The sequence below is a fragment of the Oryctolagus cuniculus genome, chromosome 14 (genome assembly GCF_964237555.1).
Source record: "Oryctolagus cuniculus chromosome 14, mOryCun1.1, whole genome shotgun sequence".
Lineage (NCBI taxonomy): Eukaryota > Metazoa > Chordata > Mammalia > Lagomorpha > Leporidae > Oryctolagus > Oryctolagus cuniculus.
Genome location: NC_091445.1, coordinates 61,874,212 through 61,896,572, shown reverse-complemented (window position 1 = coordinate 61,896,572; position 22,361 = coordinate 61,874,212). Strand labels below are relative to the sequence as shown.

General features: G+C 40.9%; 1 long non-coding RNA gene and 1 pseudogene across 1 annotated transcript in view; both read right to left on the bottom strand.

Moving 5' to 3' along the window:
* LOC127492830 (uncharacterized) overlaps positions 1-22,361 on the bottom strand; it is a 134,494-nt gene that overhangs the window by 43,322 nt on the left and 68,811 nt on the right. The window contains exons 3-4 of the long non-coding RNA XR_011382006.1: positions 11,521-11,691; positions 266-521 (exon numbers count right to left, since the gene is read on the bottom strand). This is a non-coding gene — a long non-coding RNA (uncharacterized lncRNA). The remainder of the gene's footprint in view (positions 1-265; positions 522-11,520; positions 11,692-22,361) is intronic.
* LOC100343216 (small ribosomal subunit protein uS2-like) lies at positions 12,309-13,381 on the bottom strand (annotated as a pseudogene).

Sequence of the window (22,361 nt, the reverse complement as noted above, 5' to 3'; positions counted from 1 at the left end):
CAGTCCAGCTCTCTGCTGTGGCCCATGAAGGCAGTGGAGGATGGCCCTAGTGCTTGGGCCCTGCACCTGCATGGGAGACCAGGAGGAAACACCTGGCTCCTGGCTTCGGATTGGCGCAGCACCAGCCATAGCAGCCATTTGCGGGGTGAACCAACGAAAGGAAGACCTTTCTCTCTGTCTCTCCCTCTCTAACTCTGCCTGTCAAAAAAAAAAAAAAAAAAAAGTCAGACAGGAATGAGTTCAAATCTACTTACCAAATGCCTACCTTTAAGCAAGTCACTCATCTTCTCATGCTTTGGAACAGAATTGGAGGAAATGATCTCATCACAGAGGACTTCTGGGGGCACTGGAGACTTACATGTGTTGTTGATATCTATTTTATCTGTAGGATTACTTATCTTCACTTAGAAGCTCTCTCTACTGATGAAAAGGCTTGGAGTCTCCGGTGCTGCACGCAAAGCTTATTTATACTCAGAAAGCCCTCAACTCTTCCCACCTGTTCTTGATACAATGATTGACACCTAGGAGAGGAAAGACAAGCAACTTATCCATGGTAGATCATCTGGATGGGAAGTGTGTAAAACCAGAGGGCAACTAGCCACATACACTACTAGCTTCTTGGTGCAGGGGGTCTGAAATCAGGAATCCAAAATCACTAAAGAAGAAAACAGTCTCTTCAGTGCAAATGCTACAGAGTAAACTACTCTTTACTAGTGCATACTAGGGATTTCTTAGGGGAAAGGATACAGGCAGCACAACTGGACGTCCCCAAACACAGGAAATGAGTCAGAAGCACAGGCTGTCTCCCAGAGTCCCAGAACATCCCGCATACTGGCAAGTCTTGGGGCCACCACTGCTGTCTAGCTTCTTCCAGGAACTCAGCTTGAAGTCTGCGGAGCTACTTTAAGAGACGATCTCTTAGCAGTAATGATGCAATGAAAAAAACAGGTAATTACCATTTATTGGGTATCACCTGTGTGCCAGGAACAACACAGATTGATTCTATCTCTCTATCTTTCTATCTATCTATCTATCTATCTATCTAAACATTATCTCTCCAGAAAAATATAAAGTGCCTGATAGAGGACAGCCTTGGTCAAACTGTCCCCCTAAGAAGCATCACAGCCAGTCGTATGAAGTCAGAATTACTAATGACTGTGCTATCCTCCCCTTCCTTTGCTTCCCTTCTGTCCAAATGCTCTCTAGTCATCACAGCTGTTCTTTCTATTGGGAAGGTCATGAAATTAGAGCAAGGCTGACTTCAGGCAGAATTAAATCAACCCATACACAACCACCTGGTATGAACAGACTTATCCATCTTCTTTGAAAGGTAATGCTGAGTTGAAAAGAATCATTCTAGACATTTCCACGGAGCATGTATCAATTGGAAAGTCACCAAACAGCGATATGCAAGCCTGAATCTTATTTTTTCCCTCTCTGAATGTATTTTCCTTTGACTAACCTCTATGCCTGCCCAGCAATAGGAAAACCAAATTCAGAACAATTTAGAAAACTGAGACTAACATTGTAACCGTTTTAATCCCTTTTAAACTGAACCATAATCTCTCTCCAATATGTATTAAGTCAAGCATAGGTATTGTTATTATTATTATCATTACCAGTTCTTACCTGTTTAATACTTTCTCCAAGCTTTTACCCAGCCATTCTTCCTTTCTGACCCTTAAGCTCCCAGGGGTTCTTACTCTGTACCTGACAGCTTCAGCATCAGAAAACAAAGGGCACTATCTCGGGGTGCCTGCTGAATGTTGGTGATGGGAAGATTCTGTATCTGGCTATGGTCACTCCTTGGCTGGCTACAGCCTCTGTGTCCTTATCTGATGTGAGCTGTAAGATGTGGTGTACTTGAGGTGACTGCATAGTTCAGGCATGTACACCCCCATGGGAACATACTGGTTTCCTTTTACCCCCAAAACCCTAGTCTGTAGTCATCCCATGACCTTGATCCTTTGTCAGGCCACACTGGTGTGAATATTAAGCGAGCTTCTATGTCCCACCAACTTCCATAGTTCACTGCGAGCTGAGAGAAAGTTTACATGACTCTGCCTCACCGCATAGTGAGAGATGGGCAGTCCCCAGGCTCTTTCTCCCATTCTTGTAACTGTACTGGGACATGGAACACTTCTGGGGATCCTGAGTCCTGCACAGTGCTCCAGATGAGAAACACACACAGACACATGACTCAACAGACAAATTCTCTGGGTGCCCCTATCTCTAAGGTTGGGCGGGTTGAGTACCACTTTCTTCCACAAGGCTGGAAGCTCTACAAACTCTCACCTCTTGAAAAAGAGCTTGCCTCATTGCCCTTAGTCTCCTTTTTTTATATCTTGGTGGCAAAGGTCACAGTTCAGGTCTCTGTTTTGCTCAAATCAACGTTGTAAAACATCTGGCAATGTCTTTACTGAGGCTGACCGTTGATAACCTAGATTCTCTGATCCTGGCAGATGTGATGGAATGGTGAGGGAGAGGTGAGGTGTGATGACAGGGAAGGAAAAAGAACAGACCCCATGCTTTTATGTGGTTAGTCATTGCCAGATGGAAATACTTAGTATGCCCCTTCATTCACATACCTGCACTCTCTTGTCCACAGGACAAATGGCTATGCTGCTCATCAGTTATAGACTCCAAAAAAATTGCAGCTGAAAAGACTTCAGAGCTAATTTTGTCAAACTCCCTCAATGTTCAGGTAAGGAAATGGAAGCTTATATGCAGACAAATAAAAAGCTTAATTTTCTTCCACAGCTTATTTCTTTATGCCAGAAATTCTGGAGCATTTTAAGCAGAAGGAAATAAATGCCAGATATTTTAATACAAACTATGTATGTAAGATGATGAGAATTAACACACTGAAATATTATAAGCTTTCCTGATAAACTGATTATTTCTAAGCTTCTGAAAAATACTGCTAAATTAAAAGAATTTTTCTTAGTGCTACATTTCCTTTTGAGTAAAATCTGGATTAAGCTGACAAAGTAGAAATAAGTACAGATGCTTCTAGACTCATGATAGGGTCTCATCCACATAAACCCATTGTGAATTGAAAATATGGTTGTTGAAAATGCATTTAGGCCGGCGCCGCGGCTCACTAGGCTAATCCTCCTCCTTGCAGCGCCAGCACACCGGGTTCTAGTCCTGGTTGGGGCGCCGGATTCTGTCTCGGTTGCCCCTCTTCCAGGCCAGCTCTCTGCTGTGGCCAGAGAGTGCAGTGGAGGATGACCCAAGTGCTTGGGCCCTGCACCCCATGGAAGACCAGGATAAGTACCTGGCTCCTGCCATCGGATCAGCGTGGTGCACCAGCCGCAGCGCGCCATCCTCGGCGGCCATTGGAGGGTGAACCAATGGCAAAGGAAGACCTTTCTCTCTGTCTCTCTCTCTCTCACTGTCCACTCTGCCTGTCAAAAATAAATAAATAAATAAATAAATAAAATGCATTTAAGGCACCTACTTTATGTTGTAGCTTAGCAACACAGTAACACAGTACACTGTAGAGAATCAGTTGGAAACCCTCATGATTGCATGCCTGACTGGGAGTTACAACTACCTGGCCCTGCTCAGCGCTGCAAGAGAGTATCCTGGGGAAGGTGTATCACTAGCCTGGGAAAATATCAAAATTCAAAGTAGAGTGTACTGAATGCACATTGCTTTCACACCATCATGAAGTCAAAACATTATAAGTTGAACCATAAGTGGTTCATAATGCTATTTGGCCAACTATGGCCCACATTTATGGAAGCTAACCCTTAAAATTTTATTGCCTTGTGACATTGCACTTTTCTTGATTTGTGTAAGTTCATTCTATGATGTTTGCACAATAACAAAATAACTGTACAGAATGCATTCCTGAATGTATTCCTGTTACTAAGGGACACATGTCTGTGTATATGAACACATATATCCATAGTGGTTTTGTTTCACTGTAGAACCCTGACTAATGTTAAGGTGCCATAGTAACTTGATCATACTGAGCCTGACAATGGCCCAAAGAATGGTTCAGCCCTGTCTGCTCTCTAAACCTGGAAAGACTCTCATATTCTCGCTAAGGCCCTCAACAGAAGATGCAAATGACCAAGACTGCGACTTGCTCCCTGACTAGCATACCTTAGTGTAGATTCCCAGGGAAACTGAACACTTGACTTGTCTGCCTCCCTCTGACTGATGGAACCCAATCCACAAATTCTGAGAGGGAGAAGCCAGGGATGTAGGCCCAGGGTTAGAATCTTCTCTGTTCAGTGTCCATTAATCCTCTTAAGACTTGAAATAAATGAAAACACTTCAAATGAGGACCCTAAATTCTTATGGAAACAATGTGAATTTAATAGTCACTCGAGACCTCTTGGCAACAAGGAATTTTGTGCATAATCCCACGTTCTCTGGTTTTTGAGGTGCAGTATTGAAGCCCTGGTCTTCTCTGTAAGGCAGGAAGATGGTCTGAACCTGGCTGGGATCGCCAGGCCTAATGGCAGGAAGGTAAACGTGTGAGCGAGGGATAGGCATGGAGTTATCCTTGGGTTCATTTTGTTCCCAACTTTATTTTAGTGACCTAGAAAGTGCCACAAAAATTAGGTCAAGTGTCCTTGTGATTCTTTTGACCTTTCACCCATAGTCATAATGTGGCTGTTTCCACTTTGGACATGACGCAACTTCAGAGCAGGGAGGAGAGGTACAGAACCACAGCAGCAGGAAACAAATGCTTTCCAGTACACCCAGCAGGCAGATGTCTGTATCTCATTGGCCAGAAGTTGGACACCTGATCACCTCTAGTGGCATAGCTGCAAAGGAGGCTGAGAAAATTAATTTAGCCCTTCCAGTCTCTGTAGTAGAAGAAATTTTCCAAATTGTGGGTTATGAAATTTATTGAGTGGAACTCAATCATAAGAAGGCAGAAGAGAAGAAGGGGATGAGGAAGAGGAGCAGGAGAAAGAGGAGTGGGATGAAAAATGGAAAATTAAAAGAAAATACCAAGGTGAAATTTTGTTTCAGTTAGATATTTTCTTCTCATACGTGGCCAGTGTCAGAAAAGTTTGAAAGCTATTGCTGTAGAGCACGGGTTAACACACATTTTAAGAGATTTTTGCATATGTGTGTTGGTGATCCTGTGGGACTGTCTGTCCTGCCCATGCGGGAGGTTGGGAGGGATCCCAGAGCCAGGCTGATGGCAGGCAGCAGGAGCTCCAGGCCCATTTCCTCTATCTCCCCTTCCTGTTGGAAGCCTTGTGGCTGTGCCTTTATGATTCATAAACAGAGAGCCGATAAGCAACTCCCACATTCCAGATGTGGGCAGGTTGCCCAAAGGGGCCTACGTGGCTTATGTGGCCTATAAGCCGATTGGTTAGGGGTCTTATGGCATGCTGCCCCTTCTGCCCTATGGAATTGCTGTTACTACCCCAGGTTTTTTCTTCCCCTCTTACCCTATAAAAGTCTGTGCCTAACTGCTAATAAACGGACATGCTCATCAGGCCTGTCTCTGGTGTATCTTTTTTTTTTTTTTTGACAGGCAGAGTGGACAGTGAGAGAGACAGAGAGAAAGGTCTTCCTTTTGCCGTTGGTTCACCCTCCAATGGCCGCCGTGGCCGGCGCACTGTGGCCAACGCACCGCGCTGATCCGATGGCAGGAGCCAGGTACTTCTCCTGGTCTCCCATGGGGTGCAGGGCCCAAGCGCTTGGGCCATCCTCCACTGCACTCCCTGGCCACAGCAGAGAGCTGGCCTGGAAGAGGGGCAACTGGGACAGAATCCAGCACCCTGACCGGGACCAGAACCCGGTGTGCCGGCGCCGCAAGGCAGAGGATTAGCCTAGTGAGCCGCGGCGCCGGCTTCTGGTGTATCTTGTTGAGAGACACCATCACTCTTCTAGATTTATTTTATTTATTTGAAAGACTGAGTTACAGAGAGAAGTAGAAGTCTTCCATTCACTGGTTCACTCACAAATGACCGCATTAGCCAAAGCTGAGCTGATCTGAAGTCAGGAGCCAAGAGCTTCCTCCGGGTCTCCCACGTGGGTACAGAGGCCCGAGGACCTGGGCCGTCCTCTACCACCTTCTCAGGCCATAGCAGAGAGCTGGATGGGAAATGGAGCAGCCAGGACTGGAAGCAGTTGCCGTATGGGATGCCAGCGCTACAGGCCAGGGCTCCAACCCTCTGCGCCACAGTGCCAGCCCCACATATGTGATTTTGCATAGCTCTGACTATGGTGAGCTTATATATAACAAACTTGCTACACCCACTCATTTATATTTTTTGTGTCTTCCCTGGCCCCTTCTTCCCAGTCTTCAAGAATGTGTCTTGGCCTTGACAAACTGCTTGATCCTGCTGTTCCCTCTCCACTTTACTCTGAGTAGCCTACTTCACATATCTAACTCTTCACTGACAGTCCCAAAAAATCAGCTTCTACTCCCCCTGCCCTGATCTCTCAGGTGCTGTCAAAGCATCAAAACTGATATCCTTATTGCCACAGGTAGCCATCACTAGCCAGCCCAAAGTCCTTGCTTTGCCGAGTGTGTGTTTTTGCCGGCATGTGCTCCTTGAAACCCTTTCCTGTCTTGCTCCTTGGGTCACCTTGTTCCCTTTCCTTCACCCACTCTGCTTCCTCCTGTCCCTTGAACCTGGGAAAACAGCCATAGAATACAGTCCTCTACCCTCTGCTCCCTTGTGATCTGTGACGCTCTGTCTCTTGGTGTCTCTCATAGTTAAAATAGATAAAGTTATCATCATATTTATGCTAATGATTATACTTATTATATTTATGCTAATTATTATGTAATGTATTTTCAATTCTGACCTCTCACTCCACATTGTCCTCCACTCCTAGAAGTCTTGAACTTAATGTACCTGAAATGTGATGAGTCACTTCCTCTCTTAACTGGTTTTCCCTGCCAACTCCTCAGTCTGAAAACAAGATCACAACTCTGGATCTAGGTAAGTATTATTAAAGACATCTTCAGTTCTTTGCTTTCTTTTTTAAGTCTTCCTCAAAGAGTAGTCTCAGAACATGGACATAGGGCAACTTCTACCTGTGACTTGTCTTACCCTCTGGTAGTTGGAATCAACTGAAAGCTGGGATCCATCATTGGACATTTTTCTCAGCCAGGTTGATACTCAATTCCTGGCATTTACTTATTTGAAGATAATCATTATTTTTGAAGTTTCATATGTAGAATGCATTATTTTATTAATGAGAAAAGCATAAACTTTTTGTTCCTATAAGCATATATTTTCCGATTTTAAAATACTCTGAGAGACATTGGACACATAAATTATTACTTTATATTTAAGAAATTTGGCAATGCATCTCAAAAATCATGAAAAAAACTAAACCATTTGATATAATAAAATTCTAAGAAAAGGAAAAGATAGCATCCAAAAGGTGTTCATTATATGTCCATGGAAAAATAGAAATCAACCTAACACTTAAACAATAGGAAATGGCTCGCCGCATTATGCTTAAGAAATGATCAGTTTTGCTAGAGTATTATGGAACCACTAAAAATTAGCATTATTAAAATTATGTAGCAACATTGAAATACACAGAAAAAAGCATAAATTGAATTTCTGTTATGACTATAGATATTTTAAAAACAGGCACACATTTTGCAAGAATGAAAAAATATGGAAAAATTATTTTAAGATAATAGAATCTGAATAATTTAAAAAGTTTATTTTCATCTCTTCATTATTTCAAAAGGCTGCATGGTAAGGTCAGTGGCTTTTAAAATTTTTTGGCTATGTCTATGGTGGAAAACATATTTTATATCACCAACTAGTGTACATGTATACACACAGAGACTCAGGTATATAAACCACTGCATTACTTTATCATTATATATCTGTAATTTTCCACATTTAACATCGCTAACATCTCTAAATTGGGATGCATATTACAATCGATGGACTCTTGTAACAGTGTTTTTTCTTAATGTTATATAAATTAATGGTGCATCTCATGATCAATGATTTCAGATTTGATTAAATATGGTAACAAAGTTCCATAACACAATTACCACAGGTAATGCACTGTAATATTTTCTCTCTTCATCTTTTACGCTCCATTTTGTATCTTTTTCAGTTTTTGAATGTTGAAAGTGACACAGTAAATTGAGTTTTATAATTCACTCATGTAGAGGTTGGAAAATTATCACTATGTTTTTGTATGGCTCATGAATTAAGAATTTCTTTTACATTTTTAAGCATTTGAAAAAAGAAAAAGAATATTTCCTGATAGGTGACAATTTTAAAAATTCTCATTTTTATTTATTTATTGAATGTTTTATTTTTATTTTAGCTTATTTTCATTTATTTATTTATTTTTATTTTGACAGGCAGAGTGGATACTGAGAGAGACAGAGAGAAAGGTCTTCCTTTTGCCGTTGGTTCACCCTCCAATGGCCGCTGAGGACGGCACGCTGCGGCCGGCGCACCACGCTGATCCAAAGCCAGGAGCCAGGTGCTTCTCCTGGTCTCCCATGGGGTGCAGGGCCCAAGCACTTGGGCCATCCTCCACTGCACTCCCTGGCCACAGCAGAGAGCTGGCCTGGAAGAGGGGCAACGGGACAGAATCCGGCGCCCCGACCGGGACTAGACCCGGTGTGCCGGTGCTGCAAGGCAGAGGATTAGCCTAGTGAGCCACGGCGCCGGCCCTATTTATTTATTTTTAAAAGGAATTTATTAATACATTGGATTCTCAGAGTCACAATAAATACATGATACAGTTTTCATCAAATCTCATGTTAATGTGGTATTAATACAAACAGAACAGTTTCAATGTAGTTTCCAGATACAATTCGAAGAATATATGATACTCCACTTCCTCCTTCTTCCCCTCCCCACCCCTTGCTTTCTTCTTTCCTTTTCTTTTTCCCTTCTAATTTTAGTGTCATGAAGTTTTATTGGAATCCATTCATTCACTCATTTACATATTCTCTGTATTTGTTTAGGTCATCATTTATATATTGTTGTGAATAAATGAATATGAGGAGTCTTCAAAAAGTTTATGAAGTGGCCATTATCCTTTAATTCCATTTTCTATGGACTTTTTAAACACCCTCATATATATTCATTCTACTCCCATGCTCTGTGGCAGATTTAAGCATTGTGATAGAGATCACAAGGCTACAAAGCCTAAAATACTTGCTCTTTGGCCCTTTACAGAAAATGTTTGCAGACCTCTGCACTAAAAGAGTATAATTCACTGTTTAAGCACATCAGATGTAGTAGCAGGAGCACAGAAATGGAAGATCTGGATGTGAATTCTAGCATCATTGTCGATATTATCTTTGCATTGATAAAACAGATATAGCAACCACCTCATAGGGTAGCTGTGAGTTTTGTGTGATCACTGGTCTATAGTAGGTGCTCGGTGAATGTTTTTTAGCTCTTTCCTTTTAAATTTTACTTAAAGATGTCTGTCATGCTTCTTTATACGGTCAGTAATGATGAGTACCATGCTACTACCCCCTGCCCAGGGCAGTATTGAAGACAAAGCATGAAGTGGTCTTCTGTGACTGTGACGTTTTTGACATTTCACATGTTATTCTAAAAATTCAGGAAGATTTTCATTTTATTCCCCAGTATACTCACATCTATTTGTTTCAGCATAAAAGTAAATGCCAGCATTGTGGCATAGCGGGTAAAGCCACTGCCTACCATGCCTGCATCCCATATGGGCACTGGTTTGAGTTCCAGCTGTTCCACTTCCAATCTAGTTCCCTGCTAACGACCTGGGAAAAGCAATGGAGGATGGCCCAAGTGCTTGGGCCCTTACTAACTAAGTGGGAGGCCTGGAGGAAGCTCCTGGGTCTTGGCTTTGGCCTGGCCCAGCCATGGACTTTGTGGCCATATCAGTAGTGAATCAGCAGATGGAAGATCTCTCTCTGTCTCTCTCTCTTTCTCTGTAACTCTGACTTTCAAATAAATAAATAAATCTTTTACTTAAAAAAAATAATTATTAGATTGAGTCAAATCAATTCCCCTTTAAGATTTACCACTTTTGTGTAAGATTCACTGTCTTGCTCACTGCATCATGTCACGTTCCCCAGCCTGAGAAGTGCTGGGCTTTGTGATGAGATTTGTTGTTGTCATCGTCGTTGTCATTGTTTGAAAGCCCTTCCTTTCCAGAGCCCACCTTTCTTGTATGGGTGCAATTAAGCAGGAGTGAAAAATGACCTCCACGGCTATTGTCATTAAGGGTCTGGCATATCCAGCACATCCCAGGTGTGTGTCTACCAATAAAAACCAAACACTCATCTTCATCAGTTGGAACCTTTCCTAGCCACTGCTAAAGGTGGCTGACACAATCGTGGAGTTCTTTCCTTTTCTTTATTCCATGCCAAACTTTTCCTTCTCTTCATTCAAACTAAAAGTTTTTACTAATTCTTTCTTCTGATGTTAAAACCGTTGATTGGCCTACAGCTATGTTTTTCAAAGTGTATCCCATAAATGACAAGTGATTTTGAAAAATCTTGGGTTAAGCAGAGTTGAACTGTTTATTCTTGCAGGACTTCTCAGAGTCTGTGTGCTTTGATGTGCATCATGAACCTCTAAAAGGTGAACCTGCTACGTGTCTTAAACTTAGTGAATACCTTTTATTTCTCAGGGAATCTCTCAGGACTCACAGGGGTAGCAATGCTGGACTCCAGTCCTCTTGCCTTCATGTCCATTAAGTCTTGATTACATTATAGTTCCTATCCCTCAATTCTGTCTGAGATGAGGGAATCCCATTTTGTTAAAGTGACTTATATAATAAAGATAATCTCATGTGCTTTATGTAGAATTCACTTATTTCTTATTTATTAATTAAAAATATTTTATTTTTAAATTTTGTTTTAAAATAAATTTAAAATAAAATAAAATTTAATAAAATATTAATTAAAAGTATTAAATAAAATATTTTATTAATATTTATTAATTTTAAATGATTTTATTTATTTACTTGAGAGGTAGAGTTAGAGAAAGAGAGAAGAAGAGACAGAAAGAAAGGTGTTACATCCACTGGTTCACTCCCCAAGTGGCTACAATGGCCAGAGCTGAGCTGATCCAAAGCCAGGAGCTAGGAGCCAGGAGCCAGGAGCTTCTTCTGAGTCTCTCACGTAGGTACAAGGCCCCAAGTACTTGGATCTTCTGCTGCTTTCTCAGATGCATTAGCAGAGAGCTGGATCAGAAGTGGAGCAGCTGGGACATGAACCAGTGCCCAAATGGGATGCCGGCGCCATTAGTGGAGGCTTAGCCTACTATGCCACAGTGCTGGCCCCTCTTATTTCTTAATTTAATTTACTTTCTTAATTCTGATGAGACCACGTGTGTGTATGTGTGTGTGTGTGTACACATACATGCATATACATTTAAAACTAAAAAGTAATAAGCATATTTGAGGGAAAAAACTAACAAAAGAAAGGGTTAGCCATATCTTCGTTATCTCAATGCAACCATGAGTAAAATATGTAAGAATTTATTTTGTATACTCTTATTATTTCTCTTCAAGAACTTAACAATAAAGAAAATAGCATCTTACCTGAATCATTACTTGTGCTTAGTTTTCATTGTTTTAGAATTCATGCCTTGCTTTAAAGTCATCAATGTAGAAATAAATGCTGAGAGGTTGTCTAATCCTTCCTCATACATCCAGAAAACATGGTGCCCCATGCTTCTAAAATTTGATCACGCATTATTATATTCAAAGCATCTGTAGGAAAGAGAAAGACATGAGACACAAGTTATTCCCACTGGTAATTCTTGCATGCACCTACATCCTCTCCCACAATGGTCGCCTCTTTCAGTATTTGGGGAAAGAGGATCATGTCTAAGTCTTGATCTAAGTCAGTCTTTGTGACCTCTCTCTTGCTCCCTGACTGCTATCCAAAGCTCCCAGGGTGCTCCTGGGCTTCTGCTCATTTCACTGTTGGTCACTGGATAGAATTCTGGTCACTGCAGTGACAACTGGCTTCACCAGGGGGTCATATTAGAGAGCCCTTAGTGTTCTACTGGGTATTTTCAGGTTTTGACTTCAACATAAACAGGAAGCAATGTGAAATTTACGATTTTGTTAGACATAACTTTCTCATAAAATCAACAACTTCCCCATCACTGGGAACTTCTCAAGCCAGGCTTGCTTCTCATTCTGTAGATGCCAGCTTAACACTGACAAATGATTGCTGTTTTCAGTGCAAAGCAGTTTATCCATCTAACCCAGTGATTCTCAACTGGGAAATGTTGCCTCTCCCCCAGCACATTTGTCAATATCTGGAGACATTTTGAGTGATCATGGCCGGGGCAGGGAGATACTACTGGCATCTAGGATGCTGCTAAACATTCTACAATGCACAGGGCAATCTCCCACAACAAAGACTTTTTTTTTGTCTGTAGAAACTGGTGTTTATTTTCCTTCAACCTCATTTCCATGTTTGCGTGAGAGACCATGACAAGCAGCCTAAGACCACTCAGTGGTTGTTCCTACCCACCCAGTGGCCTGAGCAGTGGGCGCTGCAGACCAGTCTTCAGTGGCGGGCTGAGCACTCCAGTCTTCAGTGGGGAACTGCTGAATAGGCACAGAGGGCACCTGCACACCTTCAGACCAGCAACCTTCAGTTGCAACCAGCCTTCAGTCAGCAACCCCAGGCTGAGTAGCAGTGAACTTGGGTGCTGGGACTGTCCATTCACCCTGAAACTCCTCCTTGGTCACAGCTTTTTCAGCGGTGGACTGCTCTTCTTTTTCAACCTCTTCAAGATCTCTGTAGAAGTAGAGATCAGGCATGACCTCCCAGGGGTGTTCATGGGAGATGGTACCATGCATGCGCAGAACCTCCCAGGCCAGCATCCACCACATCAGACCCACTGAGTGGGCTCCCTTGTTGTTGCATGGGATGGCAATGTCCACGTAGCACAGAGGAGAATCTGTGTTACACAGAGCAATGGTAGGCAGGTTCACGAAAATGCCTCCATGAGAGGCTGGTGGTCAGCCCGAGGATTGGTAACCACCAGAAGCCGTGGTTCCCCGAAGGCTGCCTGGATCTGGTTAGTGAAGGTTCCAGGTATGAAGCGGCCAGCAATGGGAGTAGCTCCAGTGGCAGCAGCAAACTTCAGCACAGCTCTCTGGCCAGTTTTCCTGGATGATATCACACTGACATCAGCAGGGTTTTCAATGGCCACAATAGCAGAAGCTTCTCCCAGGTCCTCTTCAGATTAATGATGTAGATGCCATCAGTTTTCCTTTTGTAGATGTACTGTTCCAACTGGAAGTCAAGGTTGGTGCCACCTAGGTGAGTTCCTGCTGCAAGGAACTTGAGGACGTCCTCCTCCTTCATTTGCAGGACATCAAGGGCTCCGGACATTGTGACAGCTTCCCTTTAAGTTACGCAGAGAATCAAAAACAACACCGTATGTACCCTTCTCTGGGTAGTGCAGAAAAGCCCACAACAAAGACTTAATCAGCTCAAAATGTCGATAGTGTGGAGTTTAGAAACCCTGCTCTGACTTTAACCCACTCCAACCAACCTAGAAGATTGGGGCAATGTGTCTCCAAATCCAGAGATTTGGAGCAAACCTTTTGAAATGATTGCTCTTTTGCAAGCATATTCTGATTCATTCTTGAGAAAGGTTACTATGCCTACCAACTTTTTGAAAAGTTAAAGAAGAAGAAAGATCCATTCTTCCCTTATTCAGGAAAAGTCTCTTCAGGGTAAGGATATTTTATTCCAGTTACCAATATATCTTAAGTTCTTGTAAACATTTCTTCTTCTAAAGCCTTATTGACAGGGACACTGTCAGAGTTGGAAAACCATGGGTTGTGCCTGTTACTGGGTGACTATAGCTGCAGATGTCAGAGGATTAGTGCTATGGTTAGAAGATGGCTCATCTTTGTAGGTATTTCTTTAGGGTATTGTGCACAGCACAGCATGAGGCTTGTCCTATTCCCTTGTAATTTCCTAGTCATCTGTGGGATTCCAACACACCCTCCACCACACCTCTCTTAATTTATAAATTCCTTATATGCATCTCTAATCCCAACACAAAGCCTAGACCATAGAGGAGGTTCAACAGTGGTTAACTAAATAAACACATGAATCATTGCTCAGTAAAATAATGTAGAAATGAAAGAATATAGTCCAAGTTGAGGGTGAGGGTAGAGGATAAAGAATGACTTGCATTAATATGCAAATGTGGGAAAGAAATCTGGAAAACAAACAATAAAAGTTACATGAACATAGTTTCACAATATTCCTTCCTTTAGAGTGATTTTTATTTTTATTTTTAGAATTTTTGTTTGTTTTCATGTTATTTGAAATAGAGAGAGAGAGATCTTGCATCCACAGGTTCACTCCCCAAATATCCACAACAGCCAGGGCTAGGCCAGGAGCCTGGAACTCAATCCACATCTCACATGTGGGTGGCAGAGATTCATCACCAGCTGCCTCCAAGGGTCCCATTGGCAGTAAGCAAGAATCAGAAATGGAGCCAGGAGTCTAACCCAGGTACTCCAGTATAGGATGTAGGCATCAAAAGCAGTGTCTTAACTTGTGCCAGACACCCAACTCATGAGAGTAATTTTACAAAAAGTATTTTTTGAAAAAGAACCCTTTTTAAAAAGTAATTTTAAAATCTATATCCATGGTTCCATTTACTCAGAGACACAAAATGGGAATTCTGAAAGATACACGTGTAGGGGCTGGCACTGTGGCATAGCGGGTGAGGCTGTCACCTGCAGTACTGGCATCCCATTTGGGCGCTGGTTCAAGTCCCAGCTGCTCCTCTTCCAATCCAGCTCTCTGCTATGGCCTGGGAAAGCAGTAGAAGATGGCCCAAATCCTTGGGCCCCTGCACCGGCATGGGAGACCCAGAAGAAGATCTAGGCTCCTGGCTTCAGATTGGCACAGCTCTGGCCATTGATCCATCTGGGGAGTGAACCAGCAGATGGAAGACCTCTCTCTCCCTCTCTCTTTGCCTCTGCCTCTCTGTAACTCTGCCTTTCAAATAAATAAATAAATCTTTTTTTTAAGTACGTGCATAGCTACAAGTGTATTTTAATTGTATTTGGGACCTGTAAGGATCTCAAACTTGAGTATGTATCAGAAATGTGTGGGGAATTATTAAAATACAGAGCTCCAGGCCCAACCCCAGAGATTTTGAACAACATAATGTGAAGCCCAGAACATAGCATTCCAAAGAAACACCAGATATTTCTGATGAAGTTCATTTGGAGTCTCCTTTTGAGAAATATTCTTTGATATTCATACACTGGGGTATGTTATCTAAAAGGAGAGTTATCTAAAAGTAAGAACAGTGATGATATTAATACTCATTTCTAGATCTCAGCCTTGTGCTATTTATTCTTATTTGCTAGTAAAATGTGAAGTAGTAATGCTGAGCCCTGGAGTGGTCCGAAATATTATGGACTGGAGAGGGGATAAGTCTACAGATTGATCTACCTCTGTTTAGGGGAAAGAGTTAATTAAAAATGGATGAGAAAAAAACAAACAAACAAAAAAATGGATGAGAAGGCAGATGGAAACTTCTTAAATGAGAATTTTGAGTGCTGGAAGAGATTTTAAGGGGAATTGCTGTCATTGTGAACTTTATCTAATTTTATGTCACAACACAAGATTTTACATGTCCTTTAAAGTGCTTTATTTATACTACTCTTAGTTCAAAAGTCATCAATTGATCTAATGAAGCAAAATAAAGAGGGAGGAAAGAATAATAAAAGAGAGTGGAGAGAAGTCTTCTTCCCTCCTATACCCCCAATAAACAGCAAAGGCTGGTATTAAAAAAAAAAAAAGGAAAAATAGAACACAATTAAAGAAAGCCAGCTTAGAATTCATTTGTGAGAGCAGGAGTCCAAACTGTCTATATGTAGTCTTTCCCTGTAAGGTGAAAACAATGGAGAGGAAAGGGGAACACCAACAAAAAGTCCAGTTCAACAGGAGCTGATGTGCTAGACTCCTAAGAGGCCTGAATCCTTTCACCTTGCAAGGTCCCCTGCTATGGACTGAATATTTGTCCCAAGCCTTCCCCACCAAAACTCATGTTGAAGCCTAATTTATAAGACAATGGTTTTTGGGGTGGGGTCTTTGGGTTAAGTCATAAGGGTGAAGCCCTCATAAATGGATTAGTGCTCTTATAAGAAGAGGCAGGGAGAACTTGTTTCCTCTCTACTCTAAGAGGACACATAGAACTGAAGGCACAAGGACCGCTTCCGAACCCATGGCTCATTTTCCATACTTCTCACTCAACATCTATATAAGCTCCAGAGAGCGCATGGACTTTGTTTTGCTCACTGCTCCATCTTCAATTTTTTCTAATTGCTTAGAAATGAATTACTTGATGTTTTGAATAAAAGATTATAAAAACAAACACCAAATCCAACATCTTGGGATCTCACAGCCAGGAAGGAAGATGTTGATCTAAGCAACAGGCAGTGAATTCTGAGAGAGACAGCTGGAAAAATATTAAGACCACAGCCTTATGGTAAGCTTTGTTTTTCTTAATTTCTGTTATAAACACATTTGATCTGATAAAAACTGAGTTCTAGGAGCTCTTAGTATATTATATGCATGCATGCAGAAGTTTAAAGCAACAAAAGTCAGTGATCTATATGTTAAGGACAAAGAAAAATAGTAAGTAGCTTGATTATAATGTTTTCATGCCTTTGAATTTGGTAAATATCAAGGTAATAATACTTTCAGAAAAGTGAACCTCATAAAACAAATGACAAAAAGCATGAATCATCTAAAATTCTTTGTCTTCAGAGATTATTTGTAATGGAGTATGTTGATATTATCTCTCCTGGAGTGGATTTTAGGAGTTCTTTGAGGTGTGTGAGAAACTTTTTCGGATGACATGAGTATTTATTTGGTCAGAAATATTTTTAAGCCTTGAAGTCACCACTAGTGTAGCCCTTTTTATCACTAAAAATTACCATTGTTATTTTATTTTCTTGTTTACATGTGCTTTGTGGTTCTGTTCAACAGCTAGAGATGGGAAAGGAGGCCTGGCCCCAGTCCAGGCAGAGGTCAGTGAGTGCAGAGTTGTCTAAAATGCACACCCTGCCTTGTAGTCTTTCGTAATTCACTATTTAGTAACTAGTTCATTGCGTTTTCCTGATAACAATGGCGCAACTGCATTGTATAAATGCTCACAGCCAATCTTCTTAAAATTACTTAAAGGCAAACATTATACTTATTTTTCAAGAAAAAGAAAGTATCTGGACAAAGTGTAATTAAAGGTATTAAAGGTGTAATGAAAAACCATTAAATGAAACTGGCTATCAACATTTAGCTGATAACATTAAGGTATGAATATATATATTTGGTGTTTTTTTAAAAAGGCCAAAAAATTTAAGTATATTTACAAAGAGTTATTTCCAGTAGTTCATAATATAGATTTCCTACCTTCCTGGGTTTCTTGTTGCTATGTCATACAAACTTGCCATCTGAAAGTTGTGGTTTGCTTCTGGGACTTATAAAGTTTCCATTCCTTCTGTTGGGAGAATGTAGCCCTGGTTTGAGCAATGAAGCTTTAAACCTCAATCTAATACCTGCATTCAGGTAGCTCCCACTGAAATCTACAAGTGCGATGCATATGAATCCCCAGAAGCATTGTCAATAAGACATTGAATGGAAGGCTTAATTGGTTCTTGGGTTATTTAAGACCAGAGGTGGAACAGGACCCCCAGACTACTTTGCCCATTCATTGAAGTTACAACTCACTGTGGATGATCCCAAACAGCTAGAAAAGAAGACTAGAGCTTCTTGGCTCATAGCATTGTTTTTACATTACTTAGAAGTTTCATCTTAATATCTTTGATCATCATAAAGTAATATAGAATACAAGGAGTGTGTGATTAGAATAAACATATTCTCCATATAGATTTGCCCTTAAAGCTATTGCTTTCTAAATTTCCAAGTATACTTTGTTACTGTCTTGAGGATGACTTAGCTATGATAAACATATGCTTCTCCCTCCCACAAGAGAAAGTGAGAAAGGAAGAGCAACAGTGAAAGTGAGATAGAGAATACTAGTTCAACAAATATTTTTACCTCATTTCTTGGCTCAGAAGGTTACTTGGAAGACATAATTTAGATGTCAGAAAGTGCAATTTTTTTTTTTTTTTTTTGACAGGCAGAGTGGACAGTGAGAGAGAGAGAGACAGAGAGAAAGGTCTTCCTTTGCCGTTGGTTCACCCTCCAATGGCCGCCGCGGCCAGCGTGCTGCGGCCGGCGCACCGCGCTGATCCGATGGCAGGAGCCAGGAGCCAGGTGCTTTTCCTGGTCTCCCATGGGGTGCAGGGCCCAAGCACCTGGGCCATCCTCCACTGCACTCCCTGGCCACAGCAGAGAGCTGGCCTGGAAGAGGGGCAACCGGGACAGAATCCGGCGCCCCGACCGGGACTAGAACCCGGTGTGCTGGCACCGCTAGGCGGAGGATTAGCCTAGTGAGCCGCGGCGCCGGCCTAGAAAGTGCAATTTTAAGAATATTTTCACTGAATAGGACTGGGTCAAAGTTTCTTACTTTGGATTTACTGGTAATTTCTGAACGCATATTGTATGATGTATTATGCAGATTATGACTCCCATCTTCTCTTTGTCTTCTGCATCCCCACAGAAAACTGACATCACCCCCATTTTTCCACTCTCAAGAGATAGCTTTCATGTCTGCATCAGTAATAAGTAATAGCGCTGTTATTTATTTTTCATTTACCTTTTTCTAGTCATCAAAAACATTTTTTTTGTATCAGGTTATTAAACAACCAGTAAAACATACAATGTTGTTGAACATATGTTAAGATCCAACTCATCCTATAAGTAATCTGCATATTACTTTGCAACTGACTTGGCTAAAAGTATTTGTCTTTTAATCTCTCTAGAATGTCTTTTTAGGAGCAGAAATTTTTAATTTTGGATTTCAATATATCAAATTTTCTTTCATAGCTTATGCTATCTATCCTATCTATGAATTTTTTTGCTTAGCCTAAGGTCACAAAGGTTTTTTTCCTACTTTTTTTAATCCAGAAATTCTACAATTTGAAGTGTTACTTGTATATGCATGACACACTTGAGTTATTATTTTTGTAAGGTAGGAGGTACACATCCAAGTTAAAATTTTCTGCCTTTGAATTTCCAAATGTCCTAGTATCATTGTTGAAAAGGCTATCTGTAATGAACTGAGTGTCTGTGTTCTCCCCAAATTCATACACTGAAACCCTCACCCAATGGAATGGTATTAAAGATTAGGACTTTAGTAGGTATAATTAGGTCATGAAGGTGGAGCCCTCACGCATGGGCTCTGGAGACTTTTCTTGCCCTCTTTCTACCTCATGAAAATACAATGAGAAGTTGGCAATCTATAGCCTGAAAGATGGCACTGACCAGAATCCAATCATTTTGGCACCCTGATCTTAGACTGAGAAAAAAAAATTTTAAGCCAGCCAATCTATGGTAATTTGTTATAGGAACCCATACTGACTAAGACATTTTCCTTTCCCCTACCAAATTGCCTTTTTACTTTTGTCTATTTCTTTTATTCTATTCCATTTATGTATGTGTGTATATTGATGTCAGTATCTTACTATCTTGATTTTGGTGAATTTATTATGTTATTCTCCTAATTGTTCTTTCTCAAAATTATTTTGGCTACTCCATATAGGTCCTTTGCATAGCCATATGATTTTAGATTCAATATGTCCATTTCTATTAAAATGCCTGCTGAAATTTTGATTGGAATTATTTTGCATTTATAGATTAATTTGGAGAGAAATGAGAACATAACAATATTGAGTCTCCCAACCTATGAACACAGTATATATCACCATTAATTTAGATTTTTTAAAAAATTTATTTGGGAATGAGAGAGAGACACTCCCATCTTGCTGACTCACTCTCTGAATGTCTGCAATGCTTGGGCTGGGCTGAGGCTAGGAGCCTAGAACTCAATCCAGGTTTCTCACATGGGTGGCAGGGGCCTAACCACTTGATTCACACCACTTTCTGTCACCCATGTTGCAGGCTGCACATTAACAGGAAGCTAGCATGAGAAGTGGAGCCAAGACTAGAACCAGGCATATTGACATGGGATACAGGCATTTCAATTGATGGCTTACCTACTAGGCCAGATGCTTGTCCCTACGTCTTTAATTTTTCTAAGCAATATTTTGTGGTTTTCCATGTGAGGTTTTTCATTCTTTTCATTCTTTTCTATCATAATATTTCTTATTTCCTGATGCTCCTACAAAAGGTATTATCTTCAAATTCTGATTGTTTGTTGCTACTATATATAAAAATAAAATTTAACTTGTGTATCAGTCTTATATTCTGTCACCTTGTTATACTACTTTTTCATTCCAGTAGCTTTTTTGTTTGTTTGTGGGTTCTATTTGTGTTTATTATTTTGAAAAAAAGTTTAATTTTACCTTTTCAATTGGGATGAATTTTATTCCTTTTTCTTACCTTACTGCATTAACTAGAATATCCAGGACAATGTTGAGCTGAACTGGTAAGAATGGGCAACATCTTCATGTTCCTGATCTTTAAGGGAAATAAACTTGTCTTTCATTATTAAGAATGAGTTCAGAGGCCAGCACTGTGGCACAGTGGGTTAAGTCTCCGCTTGTGGTGCTGGCATCCCATAGGGGCACTAGTCTAGATCTCTGCTTGTGGCCTGGGAAGGCAATGGAAGATGGCCCACGTGGTTGGACACCTGCACCCACATGGTAGATCTGTAAGAATCTCCTGGCTCCTTGCTTTGGATCGGCTTAGCTGTGGTAGTTGTGACCATTTGGGGAATGAACCAATGGTTGGAGCATCCTTCTCTCTGTCTCTCCCTCTCTCTGTCTGTGACTCTGCCTCTCAAATAAATAAATAAAATCTTTAAAAAAAAAGAAAGTGAGTTTATATATAGTTTTTATTGGTGCTCTTTAGAGGCTTGAAAAAATTATTCCTGTATTTAATTTGCATTTTTAAAATCATTGTAAATGAGATTTGTCTTCTCATTTGCATTTTTCATATGAAATATGTTGTCTCCTTTCTCACTCTGTATAATAACTGTTTTCACTCTGACTGCTTTTAAGATTTTCTCTTTATAACTATTTTGACAATTTTATTATAATGAGTTTTGGTATAGGTTTTTTGGTTTTTTTGTTTGTTTGTTTTTTTGGTTTCTTGTGCTCGAATGTCTGGGTTTTTCAGCAAACTTGGAACATTTTGACCATTATTTCTTCAAACATTTTTTCTGCCCCTTTCACTCTTCTTTCTTAGTGTCTCCAATTAAGCACATACAAGTCTACTTGATGGAGTGTGGCGGCCCACTGCTCATTTTTAAGAACATTTATTTTATTTATACATTTGATAGAGTGTCTATAACTATCCTTGATCCCTATTTTTTCTTCTCCCGTGTTTAGCATGCTGCTAATCCCATACAGTGTATTTTTCATCACAGATATTATAGTTCTCATCTCTTGCTGTTCTATTTGGTTTTTATTTTTTTTATTCTTTTTTTTTTTTATTTTTTGACAGGCAGAGTGGACAGTGAGAGAGAGAGACAGAGAGAAAGGTCTTCCTTTGCCGTTGGTTCACCCTCCAATGGCCGCCGCGGCCGGCGCACCGCGCTGATCCGATGGCAGGAGCCAGGTACTTATCCTGGTCTCCCATGGGGTGCAGGGCCCAAGTACTTGGGCCATCCTCCACTGCACTCCCGGGCCACAGCAGAGAGCTGACCTGGAAGAGGGGCAACCGGGACAGAATCCGGCGCCCCGACCGGGACTAGAACCTGGTGTGCCGGCGCCGCAAGGCGGAGGATTAGCCTAGTGAGCCGCGGCGCCGGCTCTATTTGGTTTTACATATATATTTCATGCCTCTGTTTAGCTTTTTAAATGTATGAAATACTTTTTTAGTATCTTTGTCTTTCTGCTAATTCTAACATCTATTTAGTTCTGAGTTTGTTTTGATTGATTGACTTTTTCCCCTTATTGTGGGTTGTACTTTTCTTTTGTCTGCCTGGTAATTATTTATTGGGTGCAAGTTGTGAGTTTTATCTTGTCGTTTGTTTTATAGTTTATAAATATTCTTGTGCTTTGTTCTGGACCACAGTTAAGACATATGGGAATGGTTTGATCCTTTTAGGCCTTGCTTTTTATCTGTTATCAAGTGGAACCAGAACAGTCCTCAGTATCGTACTAATTACCACCCGCCCCCACCCCAACACACGCTACCAAGACAAGAGTTAGCTGAGCATTCTTCCAAATACTCCATGCCTCACAAACTCTTCCAGTATGATTTCTGAGTACAGGAAATATTGTGGCTCTATGTGTAAAGCACTCTGCTTAGCTCCTTCTTGCCCAGTATTCTCTTCTATGAGTTCTAGCCA